The sequence below is a fragment of the Chionomys nivalis genome, chromosome 2, assembly GCF_950005125.1.
Source record: "Chionomys nivalis chromosome 2, mChiNiv1.1, whole genome shotgun sequence".
Lineage (NCBI taxonomy): Eukaryota > Metazoa > Chordata > Mammalia > Rodentia > Cricetidae > Chionomys > Chionomys nivalis.
This window is the reverse complement of record NC_080087.1, coordinates 38,736,536-38,751,773: the sequence shown is the minus strand read 5'-3', so window position 1 is coordinate 38,751,773 and position 15,238 is coordinate 38,736,536.

The window sequence follows — 15,238 nt, the reverse complement described above, 5'->3', positions numbered from 1 at the left end:
GTGTGAAGACCAGAGTTGCGATCTCCAGAATTCAAGTTAAAAAAAAAAAAAAAAAAAAAAAAAGGTGGGCAAGCAAGACAGCTTGTAATCCCAGTTCTTGGGAGGCAGAGACTGGGAATCCCCAGAGATAGTGGGCTAGCTAGTTGAACTGGAATTGGCAAATACTGGATTCAGTGAGAGACACTGCCACCATAAATTAAAGATCAATTGTGGTATATTGTAGTAGGCACAGCTATTTGCTTTGCACCTCTACGTGCACACACCCACCCACCACATGTTTGTATCCACACATTTGCAATAATATATGCACACATACTTGTATAACACACAACAAACACAGAAACACGCACGTGCGTGCGCGCGCGCGCGCGCGCGCACACACACACACACACAAAACCAAACCAAACAAGCAAAGCACTCTGTGGCCTCTGTAGGATGTTACTGATTTATTATTGTTGGTCAGTTTTCACAAAGATTCCCAGAAAATTGGGGGAAGAAACTAAGTTGAATTTGTGTCATCCGATATATAAGTACCGACCATTTACGAATTTCTCAGTTGATACTTTAATACTGTACTTTCAACAAAGCCTGTATCTCTTCTCCTTTATAACACTTTTATTACCATTAAGAGAGGAAAGGCACAAATAACAGAATGGAAGCCTGCAATCTATGTTATGTCAGTGAATCCTTGATGTCTATTAAAAACCCCACCTAAACTTGCAATTCCCTTGACAGAGCACGTGGGATGGCCTTTCTCCCGCTGCTGCTTTTGCTGATGAGATGCCAAATGTCTTTACAGATACATCTGCAAAAATAAAAAAATAAAATAAGGAGAAGGAGTGGATGATGGGAATTCAATTATAGGCGCTCTGTTCTTAAAAGAAATGGCTCAGCAAAGGTGAGTGAGTTTGCACACACAAGATCACCACACAAGAATGATTTTAAATAATGTCCATGCGAAAGAAAAGGGTTTTATCTGATTTTTAAATATTGGTTTATGCTTAATAAATGATGTATGAAATGTCCATCAACTGCAACGCAAAACTGGAGTGCTTCATCCTGCCATGATATTATTCATTTAAAAATCCTAGAGGTTTCAAACTTTATACATTCTTCTTTATTTATGTGAAATCTAATTTGCTTTTTACAATATTGTGAGCTATATTCCGTACACCTGTTATGTAGAAATGGCTATAGCGACATTTGATATATAAATATTACTTATTTTCACAAACATCCTGATTTTGCTATAATAATATGGTAAAAGATCAGCTAGTGCATTGTAACTTCAGATTCTACAAACTCAATAGGAAGTTTCACAAATTTTTTGTTTTCAATCAAAAGATTTCAAATAATTCCTGTTTCTCCTTCATCTCACGCTATGTATCTTTCAGAGAACTTGCTGTTGTATGTAAGGCACACTGGTTTTAACTAGGAGTTAACATTCACAAGTGTATTGGGGGTCTCAGTGATCTTTAAAATAATCTTTACTTATTTTGTGTGTGTTGCTGAGTGTTTGTATGTGCACTAAGCATACAGGAGCCCATGGAGGTCAGAGGAGGGATTAGGAATTTGAGTGACATGGGATTATGAGCTGCTGTGGGTCCTGGGAACTCACTCCATGTTCTTTGCAAGAGCAAGCAAGTGCTCTTTGCTGCCGAGTCACCTCTCCAGCCCTGGCATGGGCAATGCTTGTGAGCATCACTGAATCATGCGACCTCCTCACTACTTGGAATTCTAGAAGTATTTGGGCACAGTCATTGCCCAGCTCCCGGAAATCTTCAAAGGGAGCAACCAAAAGGGAAGATTCTCTCTGCCTCTCCATCCTCTCTCTCTCTCTCTTTCTCTCTCTCCCTTCTCTCCCTGTTCCCCTTCCTGTAACCAATCTTGTCTCCCTTTCCCATCTCTCTCTCTCTCTCTCTCTCTCTATATATATATATAGAGAGAGAGAGAGAGAGAGAGCAAGCAGCAAATTTAGTTCACGGCTGGTAGAGGTTGGATATTTTGTCCATCACTCTCCAAGTTAGATTACACATCTGTTCTTTAAAGCATCAGAATGTTACCAAAGTGTGTAGGAAAATTAAACTGCCTTTGCGGCGGGATGACACACTTTCAGTGTTCTCCAAGATAGGTGTAAATTGAAATGGAATGAAACAAGCAAGAGCGAATAGAGTAAGAATTAAAAACACACTGCCTTTGTTCCCTCATTTCCTTTACGACGGAGTATAATCAATACTTTACAACAGGGTTAATACACTGTCTTCAAACATGGTATTATTCTTTCAAGAGCGCACAATAACTTTATTAGTTATGCCGTCTGCAGGCATCCTGAAGTGACAGCATTGTGTGGGTGCGTCAATCACCCACAATTCCTGATACCCTCTGTTGAAGTGTTTTCTTTGTACACAACCTCAGCAGTGAAAGCCATACAGCTGCAGGTAATTTTAATGGTGGAAGTTCTAATTTTAATTAGTATAATTAGCTGAAACAAAACAAACCAAAAAGAAAAATAAAACCTTTCTGCTTACTGGTTATTGAATATTCAAATCTTACATCTGTTCTCTATTCAAGTGGAAACTGAGTTGCTGAATTTTGTTTCAAAGCAGTCCTGGTTTAAATCCATATCAGGACACAAACTCAACTCTCTTCTGGATTTCTGGTAGGTTGAATGTTCCTTTTTCAGTGATATTCACATATGATTTTTTGTGTTTCTAAAAATACATTAAAAGGAAAAACACAATTATTGTATGAGTAACATTCTAAGTTTCTTCATTTCTAGAGTTTGTATATTTTGATATGTACTTTACAAATGAAAGCAGAGAAGCCTTTGTTATAGTTCTCTTACTAATGACCAAGCTAACCAAATTACTACCAATAAGAACGTTCTATGGGATACAAATAAATTAAATATTCTGAGCTGAACAGCTACAGGGTAACATCATGTTAGGCAATTCAAGCTGTGATTTCAAATGGAGAAAAAAAATTAAAAACAACCTATTGTGGGTTGTTTGTTTGATGATATCAACAAACAAACAAAAAAAAGGCAGGATGGACCAGGTGGTGGTGGCATAGGCCTTTAATCTCAGCACTGGGAGGCAGAGGCAAGCAGATCTTTGTGAGTCCGAGGTCAGCCTGGTCTACAAGAACTATTTCCAGAATCGGCTCAAAAACTACAGAGGAACCTTGTCTCAAAAAAACAAACAATGACAACAACAAACAACAATAACAAAAAACCCAGGAGGGTTCACATTAGAGCGATCTGTGGTACAATGTTGGTGTGACCTTTGGTTTTAAGGTCAACTTGCCACAAGGTTACTGAGGCATTGGAGTTGATGCCTTAGTTGATGTAGGAAGCCAGACCCCTGATGAGGGGCAGCATCACCTTCTGGTAGCAGTTCAGATAATGCAGGGGGCTGCAAAAGGGAGATCGTTCGCGGGTTACTCACTTGGCCTTCCCTCTTGCCACAGCATTAACTTACCCTGCTGCTGCCGCTGCTGATGCCCTCACTGACATCAGAACCTGTGTCTTCCATGTCTCAGAGTGAACTGAGAATCGGTAGCTCTCCAGCAACCCTCCACGTCCGCAATGAGACTGGGAGTGCTGAGGATCTCAACTTCGTGGTTTTCAACCCTAAGGCGTGAGACAGCTATTGTTACTAATTTGGCTGTATAGCATAAGAGATTGTAATAAATTCACAGAGATGTTAGAAATGGGGTTGGGGCGTCACAAAGAAAGAGAGCATCACTCACAGTGAAGCTTCTGGAGGAAACAAAGTTTACTCTTGATCAAGAGGGTGTGCTGGGAAGAGCGAACACGCACACAGAAATTGCGCTTGGTTTTTATTTCAAATCAGGGGGTGACAATGTCTTTCCCCATAGGCTGGAAGCAGATCTCACAGTCTGACTCAGTTGACTGGTCTGAAAGGAATTAGTGTGCAGGAAATGAAGGAGGAAGGAGAAAGGGAAGAGGGCCAGTGCTCCAGGCCTTCAAATTCCTGAAATACAGCTGGGGCCTTTGTGTAAACAAAGGTTTGACAGGGTGAGGAAAATGTTAAAATATTTACATAAAAGTCTTGTAAAGTGGAAGAGATCAAAAGATTTGAATTCCTTGTCCTAAACACAAGTTTTATAGTATTTGAGATAATAGATTGATTTCACACTTCTTACAAATATATATTCAGTCTACCAGTTCTGGACCTCCAGAAGACACTACTCAGAGACACATGTAGACAGACGGGAAGAAGTTATATAAGGAGGAAAGCAGGGTTGGGAGGTGGTCCCTTTGCCACAAGCTGTGGAGTCCTAAGGATTGCCACTTATCACCAGAATATAGGAAGATGCCAAGAAAACCCTTTGCATACCGCCTATAGAGAAAGCATGGTCCTCCCAAAGTGTGATGTTGCTTTGTAGCCCTCTGAAACTGTGACAAACTCCTCCTCTGTTGTCTGGAGCCTGGCGGTGCTGTGGGGTATATTTACAGTCTCGGCCTTAGGAAACTGGCACAGTGTCTCTGGTTATGTGGCATTCCTCTGAGTCAAGAAGAGTTTGCTAAAGGTTACTTTCCTAAAGTGCTGTAGGGGCAAAAGCTTGGGCTGGCTGTGGGGATGTTAGGGTAGGCATGGAAGACATGTCCACGGCCTTTATTGGATCATAGAGGACACTTCTCCAACATCCAGTTGCTGAAGCCAGCAAATAATACTACAGTATTTATTGTTATATAATAATACAAAATGAAACTCTGAACAAGGAAAATAAATGTGTTATCACCTTCTCAATGGCTTAACGTTAAATTTCTCCCATACTCTCCCCTCCCCCGGGATTGGAGGCTCTTGACGAGGACCTGGCCTCACTTTCAGCACCTTATTTTTTTCTTTTTCTTTTTAAGATTTATTTATTTATTATGTAGCCAGTGTTCTACCTGCATGTGCCCTTGCAGGCCAGAAAATGGCACCAGATCTCATTACAGGTGGTTGTAAGCCATTGTGGTTGTTGGGAATTGAACTAAGGACTTCTGGAAGAGCAATCAGTGATCCCAACCACTGATCCCAACCTTGAGGTGCGCTTACCAAGAAGATTCTAGCCTACGTCCATCTTGGGTCAGAGCTTCATCGCGTCTGCCCTGGGGAGCAGCTGCATGGCATCTGAGCTCACTTCCTCTTCCTCCCAGCATTCTGTTCTGTTAACTCCACCCACCTATGTTCTAACCTATGAGGGCCAAGCAGTTTCTTTGTTAATTAACCAGTGACCTTCTTCCATCATTTCCCCTTTTTCTGGTTAAACAAAAACAAAAACAAAAAAAAAAAAGGAAGGCTTTAACTTTAACATAGCAAAATTACATATAACAAAACAGTTATCAAGTAAAAATTACAGTTACAATATTTATATCTATTTTATCTTTTATCGTAACAAAGGAAAACAACTATAACTATTTATCTATTCTTCAACTACATCAAAGAATCCAGAAGGATATAATATTACTTAAGTAAACAAGTAAGAATCTTCCAAAACTCTAGAAGTCACGGAGACATCTCGCTGCCTAAACAGTCACCCAAAGTTTCTCTGTACCGTTGGGGCATCCATCTTTGGCCTACAGGCCCATTGTTTCCAGCAGACATTTTCATGAAGCAGGAAATTTCAAAGGCAGTTCAGTCACTATCTGCCGTGTCCTGCAGAATGTCTCACAGACTCTTTCATGAATCAGGAACCCCGAAAGATCATCTCACCTTTAGGCAAGTTCAGCAGTCCTCTCTCTCTGAGGGTTCTCTGTGTCCAGTTTATGCAATAGTCCAGGCAAGAGCAGTTTCTTGCCCAAATGGCTATCAAACGCAATAAGGAGCCTCTTCGATGCCCATCTTCCTCTTGAGGTAGATTGGTGCTACAAGGAGCAGACATGTCTCATTGTCATGAAAAGCCTAAGTTATTAAAACATTTAAAATGCCATATTCTATAATCTTTGAAAGATATGAAGAATGCCTATTCAACTAAAATATATATTATATATATATATAAATATATAACATGACTACAAACTTGACTATTATTGATGATTATCCATTAACAACCTATATACATTACATTTTTAAATGAACTACACAATCACAATACCTTAATCAAGGTCAGAAATACATATACATATAACAAAATTGACCTTAAATTTAAATCACTAAAGCAAAATCCATATCAATGCAAATTATTCATACCTATATCATATCCCCCTTTAAATGTAAAAGAACATTTATAAACAGTATTTGGGAATATGGGTGCAGTTTTTTCTCTCCAAACTGCTTCCTGCTGAATGGGGAGTTGTTATTCAGATCTTTCATGGTGTAACCTGTGTGCCAGGGTCATCTCAGTCGGCAGTTGAGTGAAGTAATTTTTTGAAGGTATTCACAGCAACCCTTTAGGAGGGCGTGGTCCATCATACCATATTGGGATAGAAGTAATACACAGGGTCTCATCGTCTGTGAAAACAAAAGAAGAAACTCCTTTCCAAAGCATCATGTCCTTAGATCCAAATTTTAAAGTCAAGGTATTTTCAGAATATCAATGTTGGATTAGTTCAGCAGCATTTATAAACAAATATCTTTTAGCAGCTGTTGCTCCTTCCTCAGCATTCAAGCAATTCAAACAGAGCATAATAGCATATAGTATCAAGATTCTCATTGTATTTTCCATCTTTGTGTGGCTTTATTTTAACCTCTATTTCGTTTATTTTTACTTTACTTCTATTTATTTATTTATTTATTTATTTATTTATTTATTTTGAGATAAGTTCTCTGTATATCTTTGTCCTGGAATTACTCTGTAGACCAGGCTGTCCTTGAACTCTCAGAGATCCTTCTGTCTCTTCCTCCCAGGCATTGAGATTAAAGGTGTGTGCTACCACACCTTGAAGTCACAGAGTTCAACTCCGAGGTCAATCTACCTCTGCCTCCCAAGTGTTGGGATTAAAGGTGTGTACTACCACACCCAACTACTTTCTTTCTTCCTTTTTTTACTTTTAAGAACTTTTTTAGCCTGCATATATTTTTAACATACTGTAAACCATTTAGAAATTTTCTTTGTCTTTGAATCTCTCTTTACTGTATATCTCTCTTTTTCTGACCACATGAGCCTTTAAATTACTGAGCAATATGGGTAGGATTAAAGCTGTGGCTTTGCTGGCTAGATCCAGCCCATTCCTTAGCTTTCCAGCCTCATGGCGGAGGTACCGCTGGAGCCATTTTTATTGCCACAACTCTATGGTGTTTCAAGGTCCCTGCCAGCAAGCAAGCTGCAACACTATATCCACAGACAACACTCAAGTCCTTTCTCTACAGTCGGCCCTCCTGCCTCAAACAGTCAGAGTTTGCCCTGGCAGGACGGCCCAGAAAGCTAGCATTTTTAAATGGTGAAGCTTTTTTCCTGCTACAGCTGAAAACCGAAAAGCATGCATTCAGCTTTTCATCAACACCGTTTAAGTGTTTCATGACAGGACCTCTTAAAAGAGCTGCAAGGTTTTGCAGCTAAAGCTGAGTCAGGAAGCCTCAGTGCTTGCTTGCCTCTAGCAAGCAGAGCAGACCCAAGAAATTGCTGCTACCAAGAAAATATGCTTTACTCTATTCTTTCCCAAGCTTTCTCAGGCTTTCTGTGGACTCAGTTGTCCACACGTTGGGCAGCCATTCTGTTGTAGGGAGCTGTGGGCTGTGTTCCTGCCACCCAGCTCCCGACTGCCTGGCTAGCTTATGCCCCGAAATAACAACACATAAGTGCCCAAAACTCTGGTTCCAAGGAATCCAATGCCCTCTTCTGACCTTCAAAGGTAAAAAGGAAAGGACATGGTGGAGGAGAAAGTTTATTGTAGGTAAAAGGGAGACATAGTCAGAGGCAGGGACATCTGGGAGAGTCCAGAGTGAACACGTCCCTGGGCTATGTGAGGAGAGGGGGAAGGGGAAAAGGAAAAGGGAGAGAAACTGCTGACCAAAAAGGGCCAAGTGACTGGCCAAAACAGTAGCCCCAAAAGACCAGGTAGCCAAGATGGCTGGATTATATCCAGAAAAGCAGTTGGGGAAGAGCAGCTTAGCCCCTGGCCTGGAGAAGTTTAGGGTAGGAACCTCCTATGCTGGCTGTCACAGGTAGAGATTGAGGGATACAAGGAGAACCCAGAGGCCAGAGTCAGCTTTGATATGCTAAATAGGCACCTCAGCTATTTGTGTAGGTTCTTGAGACCTAACAGAGGGCTTTATGCATGCACGTGGTGCAGGGGAAACACACACATAACATTAAATAAAACAAATTTGTGAGCAAGACCAAAGTGGAGAATCATCAACTAACTGTAAGACAGACCACAGAGTAGAAATTTCAAATTTCTACTCAATAAGTTAACTTACTACAGTTTGGCCTTTTTGCCTGGCCCTTCCTTTTTTTTTTTTTTTTTTTATTTCACTTTGGCCTTGGCTCATTACAATCCAGTGTCAGCTTGCAGTATTGCTTGGAGACACTAAAATCCTTTCCTACAGAGAGAGCAAAGTTTCTGTGATCTAGACTTGTACTAGTCTGAGGGAATGGAGAAAAAAACCGAACAAAGCTGACAGGCTGGGCACAGAAATAATTAGGGGATGGCACATTACATCAAGAAGAGAAAATAAACAGTGCCCAGGAAGCAGGAGTCAGAAGAACGCAGAAAGTGGCCTGGAAAAATACAAGTTGACACAGTATTAGACCCCTCCAATCTAATTAGTATTTGAAAGTAGTATTTTAAAATAATAGAGGACTAGATTCCTAACTAAATCTTTGTCTAATAATTTAATGAAAACAGTTAGATAATTATGGTTTTTTTTGCACTTTATTTCTAATCAAACATGAAATTGAAAGGTTGAGAGTGGTTTTGCCCAAGGTATAAATGAGAATAGATATTTAGAGGTCATATACTACTATTAAATTAGCATCAAACTTGTTTTATAATCTCAGGATTATAGGCTTGCTGTATAGTATGTCTTTTAGGTAGTAATGGTAGTTGTGTGATGTTTCATTAATTTGTGTTTATAAAATAATCATTTTACAACATGTCATATGAAACACTGCAGATGACAATCAGAATTTTCTGTGTGTGTGCATGTGTGTATACATGTGTATGCTTGTGATAATATCCACAAATAACCAATACAATACCATCCCCCCCCCTCAGAAAATCTTATCTGCTGAAATGTTTACATTCAATTACTTACTCCTGATGGGAATAAGCTCTGCTGCTGGTATGAAGAGATACAAAGCACAAAGTGTCTGAGAGGAGAAGGGAGTAGAGGGGCATTTTAAAATTTCTCAAACTCTGTTGTCAGCAGGTTATTAAAAACATCACTGCCATTATTACTGGAAGACGACACTGTGTTCCTGTTTGCTGTTCTGTTCTCTAAGCTGTATTCTCCTTTGTTCTAATTATCTTCCATTTCTATATTTTGTCTATTACCTTAGTTCTTGAAATCATTAAATTTTAATATTTTAGTCATTTCTTCCCTCTTCTATTGTCCTAGGAGAACTATCCATTTTGTCAACATTTATCCTGCTATTGATAATTTCATGGAGTTCATGGTAAGTCTCCATTTATAACAAATACATGATGGATGAATTAAAATCTCCACAAATTCCCCTATATTATGGAGATATAAAATATACATATGGGAGAGTCTGGCAGAATACATGTAGAAATTAAAAATTGAAGAACTACATCTTTCCCTCCTGTTGAATGGACCTTAGCCCAGCTAGGTATCACCAACATGTGAGTGTCACTTATTGCCCCCTTTCAAATGTCTTGCTATGTTTGTCATTGTGATGTTTCATGGGTATTGTGGCTGGGTAGGATTATTTAATTGTTTCCCTCCCTTGGCAGCTTGCATAGTATTTTCTGGTACCACAGACACCAGTGTAGTGATATTTCATTTGTATTTTAATAAATAAAGCTTGCCTGAAGATCAGAGAGTAAAACAGCCATACTGGTCAACCCTTATAGACAAGGCAGTGGTGGCACACACCTTTAATCCCCGTAGCTGCACATACCAGTCTTGAATCATAAGTGCCTTTTTTCATCCAGACCATTTGGTTCTCTTTGAAATCTATGGCCCCTTTTTTCATTGTTGTTGCATACATACATGTATATGTATACACATATTCCTAAATACAAAAACACAACTGTCTTTGTCTATATCATACCACTTAGCTTAGGTTTGTTACTAACAAGCTTTCTCAACTTAAATTAATCCATACTTCTTATCTACACTCTACCATGTGCTGGTACCTTTTTCCAACACAGCATGATCATTTCCTGCTTTCTCTGTGTCTGGTTGGTGACTCTACCCTCCTTCTTCCCCACCCTATCTTTTCTCCACAAGTCCCACCTAACCTCTACCTGACTAGCTGTTGGCCATTTAGTTCTTTTATTAAACCAATCAGAAGGCACCTTGGCAAAAACATATATTCACAGTGTACAAAAAGATTATTGTATAACATTAACCAGCAAGCATGTTCTTTCCTGTCAACTCTTTACCATGTTCTTGACTAAATGTTGGTAATACTATGCTTTTGCTAAGATACCTCTCTTAGGGAGTTGATCCCCAGTGAAATGGCTAATCTTGGTTGTCAACTTGACACACTTGAGAAGTAGGAACTTCAGTTAGAGAACTGTCTCCATCAGGTTGTGTTGCAGGAGCTCTTTCTTCTCCTTCAGCCAATGGCCGCTGAGATACGTTGGGCACCATTTGTAGAAGGAGCTGAGGGCTGCATTCCTGCCACCCAGCTCCCGGCCGCCTGGCTAGCTTATGCCCCGAAATAACAACACACAAACTGTATTCATACAAACACTGCCTGGCCCATTATATCTAGTCTCTTCTTGGCTAACTCTCATATCTTGCTTAACCCATTTTTAATAATTTGTGTAGCACCACGAAGTGGTGTCTTACCTAGAAAGATTCAGCATGTCTGACCTGGTGGCTGGCATCATTGCCTCTCTGACCTGGAGAGGCATGGCATCTGGCTCACTTCCCTTCTTCCCAGCATTCTGTTCTGTCTACTCCACCTACCTAATTTTCTGACCTATCAGACCAAACAGTTTTCTTTATTAATTAACCAATGAAACAACAGATTGATGACACTCCCCCATCAAGGCTGGCCTATGATTACGTCTGTGGGAAATTTTTCTGGATTGCTAGTTGATAGAGGAGGTGACTCTATCACCGTGGGGCAGTGCCTCCTCTGGGCAGCTGGCTTTAGGTTGCATAAGAAGGCTACCCAAGCAGAAGCAAGCAGCAAGAAGTAAACAGCATTCCTCCCTGATTTCTGCTTCAAAGTCCTGTCCTGCTGGAGTTCCTGCCCTGACTTCCTTTGAGGCTGGAATGTAACCTGTAAGATTAAGTAAACACTTCTTTCTCAAGTTGCTTTTGGTCATGGTGGTTTATCACAGCAACAGAAACCAAACTGTAACACCCAGCTATATTTGATACTGTTTGATTGAATCTTATGTTTCCAGTTTTTAAAAGCCTTTGGCATTTTTCACTGACTTTTAGCATGAGCATCAAACTTTTCAGGGATTGCAAGACAACTCACATTTTGGCACAATGTCTTATATCACAAGGAATGGAACAGGAGCCAAGAATGAGTGATGTCTCAGTATGCAGTGCACTTGTATATAACACACTGTCCAAAATCTTGCATGACTTTTAAATGCCCCATAAATGCCCCAAGAAGAAAATCTCATTTGAACCTAAAACCTCTGCTTTTTTATAATATGCAAAGTTTCACTTAACTTTAGAATGATTTTAGTATGCACCAATTTTAATGGTAGTTTAAACCAAGAAACTGCAGAAGCAGGGTTGTTGGAACTTTTCAGTTTTAGCTTCCTAGGAATGAAAACAGGGAAATGAAGACATGGCAAAACCCTAGGACATTCCCAATGAGTTATTTTCTCACAATATGTTAAACTATTATGTGCAAGCAATTGTGTGTGTGTTTGTGTGTGTGTGCATGCATGTCTGTATGTATGTATGAAGGTAGTTCCAGCTGGGATAAAATATAACACGGAGTGTTCAGAAGGTGAAGTACACAGGACACATCTCTAACATGTTCCTTTCCCACTGGCCTCCGTTATCTTGGTATAAACAGTGCCACTTCCAAATCCCCACAACTCCCATGCCCCACTCAGAACCTTCAGGACAGTATCCTCAGGAGTCAATGCCAGGCAGTAAATCTATTCTTTCCTTCTGGGGATATAAGAGAAACAGGTGGGGTCAATGTGACCACAAGTTGAGTCATCACCCCTCATTATCCAAATGACTAGAACTGTGGTACTCAACCACTTTGCACAGTGGAAATATCAACATATTGCAAGATATGAAAATACTGGGTCCCTCCCTCCCTAATAGCTTCCGATTTAGTTTAGAGTATAGCTTGAAGATTTTGAACTGATTCTCTTGGCAAACTAGACTGTCTAAGGAGCTTCTTCTATTGATGCTTATTACGTCCAGGGTTATTAAAGGTAGAAAATGCGGATTATCTTGAAGTTCGGGAGTGTGTAAGGGTGGGGGAGTAAGAGGTGCCCCCCCCCGCCCAGTGTGTATATTTCTTTGACACAGTGGCTTTTGCTCATTGCAGAACAGGAAATCCACTATACCTGGAGAATTAGATCCCAGTCCACATACCTTGGAATCACCTGGCTACTTTAAAAGATCAAAAAACTATGAACAAAAGAAGCAAGAAACCCCACTGGTACCTGTTGGTTAAAAGTGTTACCTTGGTCCCAAACATCCTTATACCCAAAGAGTCTGGAAAGTTTGGGTTAAGGCTTCACCCCAGCCCCTGGCATCCCTATATCCAAAGGGTCTGGGATGTTTGGGTGGAAAGTTCCATCCCAGGCTCCTCCCCTGGGAGTTGCCTCAGTTCAGACTCCATCTCCAATGTTTGGGTGGAAAGTTCCATCCCAAGCCCCTTCCTCCGGAGTTGCCTCAGCCAGACTCCACCTCTGAGAAAGTCACCAAATGATGACCCCTCCCCAGAGATGCTGGGGACCACTCCCACAGGGTATTTAAACTGCCCCCCCTGGAAAACAAATGTGCCGTTTCGCTGGTCTTCTTTGTCTCCATCCCTGGGAGGCTGGAAGGCCACCCAGGAGTGTTAATATCCATTAAACCTGGGCCTTTTCTAATTGGGTTTGATTTGGTCTGGTTTGGATTATTGCGCTTATTGGGACATAAAAACTTTTCAGTATCTCACTCTCATTTGAGCACATGGCCATTTAATCAATATATGATGGGACTTGCTTTATGATCTTAATAACTTGCACGGACAGTTCTAATGTGAGGCAGCAGAGTGGGGGATCCGACCGTAGGGCGGAAGATCTCTCAGAACAGTACAATATCACAGCTGAGGAGCACAGCCTCACCAACTGTTCCTACAGATCATCAATGCCAAAGGAAAAATAACCTGGCAAACAGGACCTGAATGAAAGGCTGATATTTGAAAGTATACACACACACACGACAAAGAAAAGGAGGAAGGTAGTCAAATTTACACTGTATGCATGTTACCAGACCATAACAACAATAAGGAATCTAAAGTCAAACTGACAACAGCTTCTACAAGAGCAACTACTAGGAGCAAGAAGATAATGAAAGCATATTTTATAAGGCATAAAAGAAGTCAGGCAGTGATGGCCCATGCCTTTAACCCTAGCACTCAGGAGGCAGAGGCAGGAAGGTCTCTGTGTTTGAGGCCAGCCTGGTCTACAGAGTGAATTACAGGACGTCCAGAGCTACACAGAGAAACCCTGTCTCAAAAACAAAGAAACAACAAAAACCCAAACCAAACCCCCAAACAAAGCAACCATGGTGGGAAGTAATTGAGAAAGACATTGAAGGTCCACCTATGGCTTCTATGTGATTGTACAGGCACCACGTGCATGACCACATACATATACAGGCAGAAGACAGAAAATTAAAAGTATACCAGCTATTTTCAGGAAAATGTGGAAGTATACATGCAATTGAAGTTTCCATAGAACACAAAGCAGAAAAACAATACCTGAAGAAATAACGACCAAAGTGAAGAGACACCATGGCTCTGGCAGGCCCTGCCCTTCTCTCCCATCCCTCCACCATGCTAAAAACTGTTGAATTACATTACTAAAGCTAGCCACCAAAGTTTATTCCTTATTTGGCCACTTCTTCTTCCTGAGGCTGACTACTAAAATCCAGCTATCAGAAGCCCCCCTTGGCTCACCTAATTAACATGCCCAATTAGGATTGAATACCTCACCCTAACACGGGGTTTCCCCCTCTACCTTTATAAACTGCCAATAATAGTCTATGAACCACATCTGTCTCCTGTCTATCCAAAGACAGTCCTTTGTCCCTCTGGGACAAATATCTCTGCCCCCTTTCCCTTTCCCCCTTCCCCTTCTCCCTCATCCTCTATCTCCTTTACCCCTGCACCCTAGTCCATTCTAACACAGATCTCCCCTTTTTCTCTTCTTAACAGACACCTGCAAGGTCATTTGCTGCTGTTTTTCTGCCCCTCAGAAAGCAGCCACTTTACTATTCTTCCCTGCTTAGTAAAGGATCTCTCTGTGAACACAGGTGTGTGGGTGTGGTTTTCCTAGATCTGGGAGGGAGCTCCTGCTGTGCTGGAGTCTCCTTCACAAAGCTGTTTCAAAAATTATAAATTCACAGGTTAAATAGAAGGAAGAAAAAGATAAAAAGGTGGGAGTGGCGTACACCTGTAATCCCAGCACTGGGGCCAGAGGCTCGGCAATTCAAAGATCACACCTGCTCTACAGTGGGCCTGATGAGACTTTGTTTCAAAAAATAAAAGTCAAAAGAGCCCCCAAACAATTCTGAGCTATGCAATACAAACAACAAAAATATTGTGTGATTTCCTATTAGAAGCGTAAGCAGACTAATTGTTTATAATTAGTTCCTCTCTCAGCACTGGTGAGAGATCCTTTTGTAGCAGGCAATGGTTCTGACCTTTAGAACTGTGTGTTACCAAAGGGGCAAATAGGTAAAACTCAGAATTCTAGAGTCAGAAAATTATTTGTCAAAACAGCCAAAATAAAGCTGTTAAAAGACACCATGGAAGAAAGAAGAGACCAGAAATGAAAGCAATGTGGATACATACGTAAGAACTTTTGGGCATGGCCGTAGAGGTCTTTAGTGAAGGTGACTACAGGAGGATCAGGAGTTCAAGGCCAACTTCTGTTACATAGAAAATTCAGGGC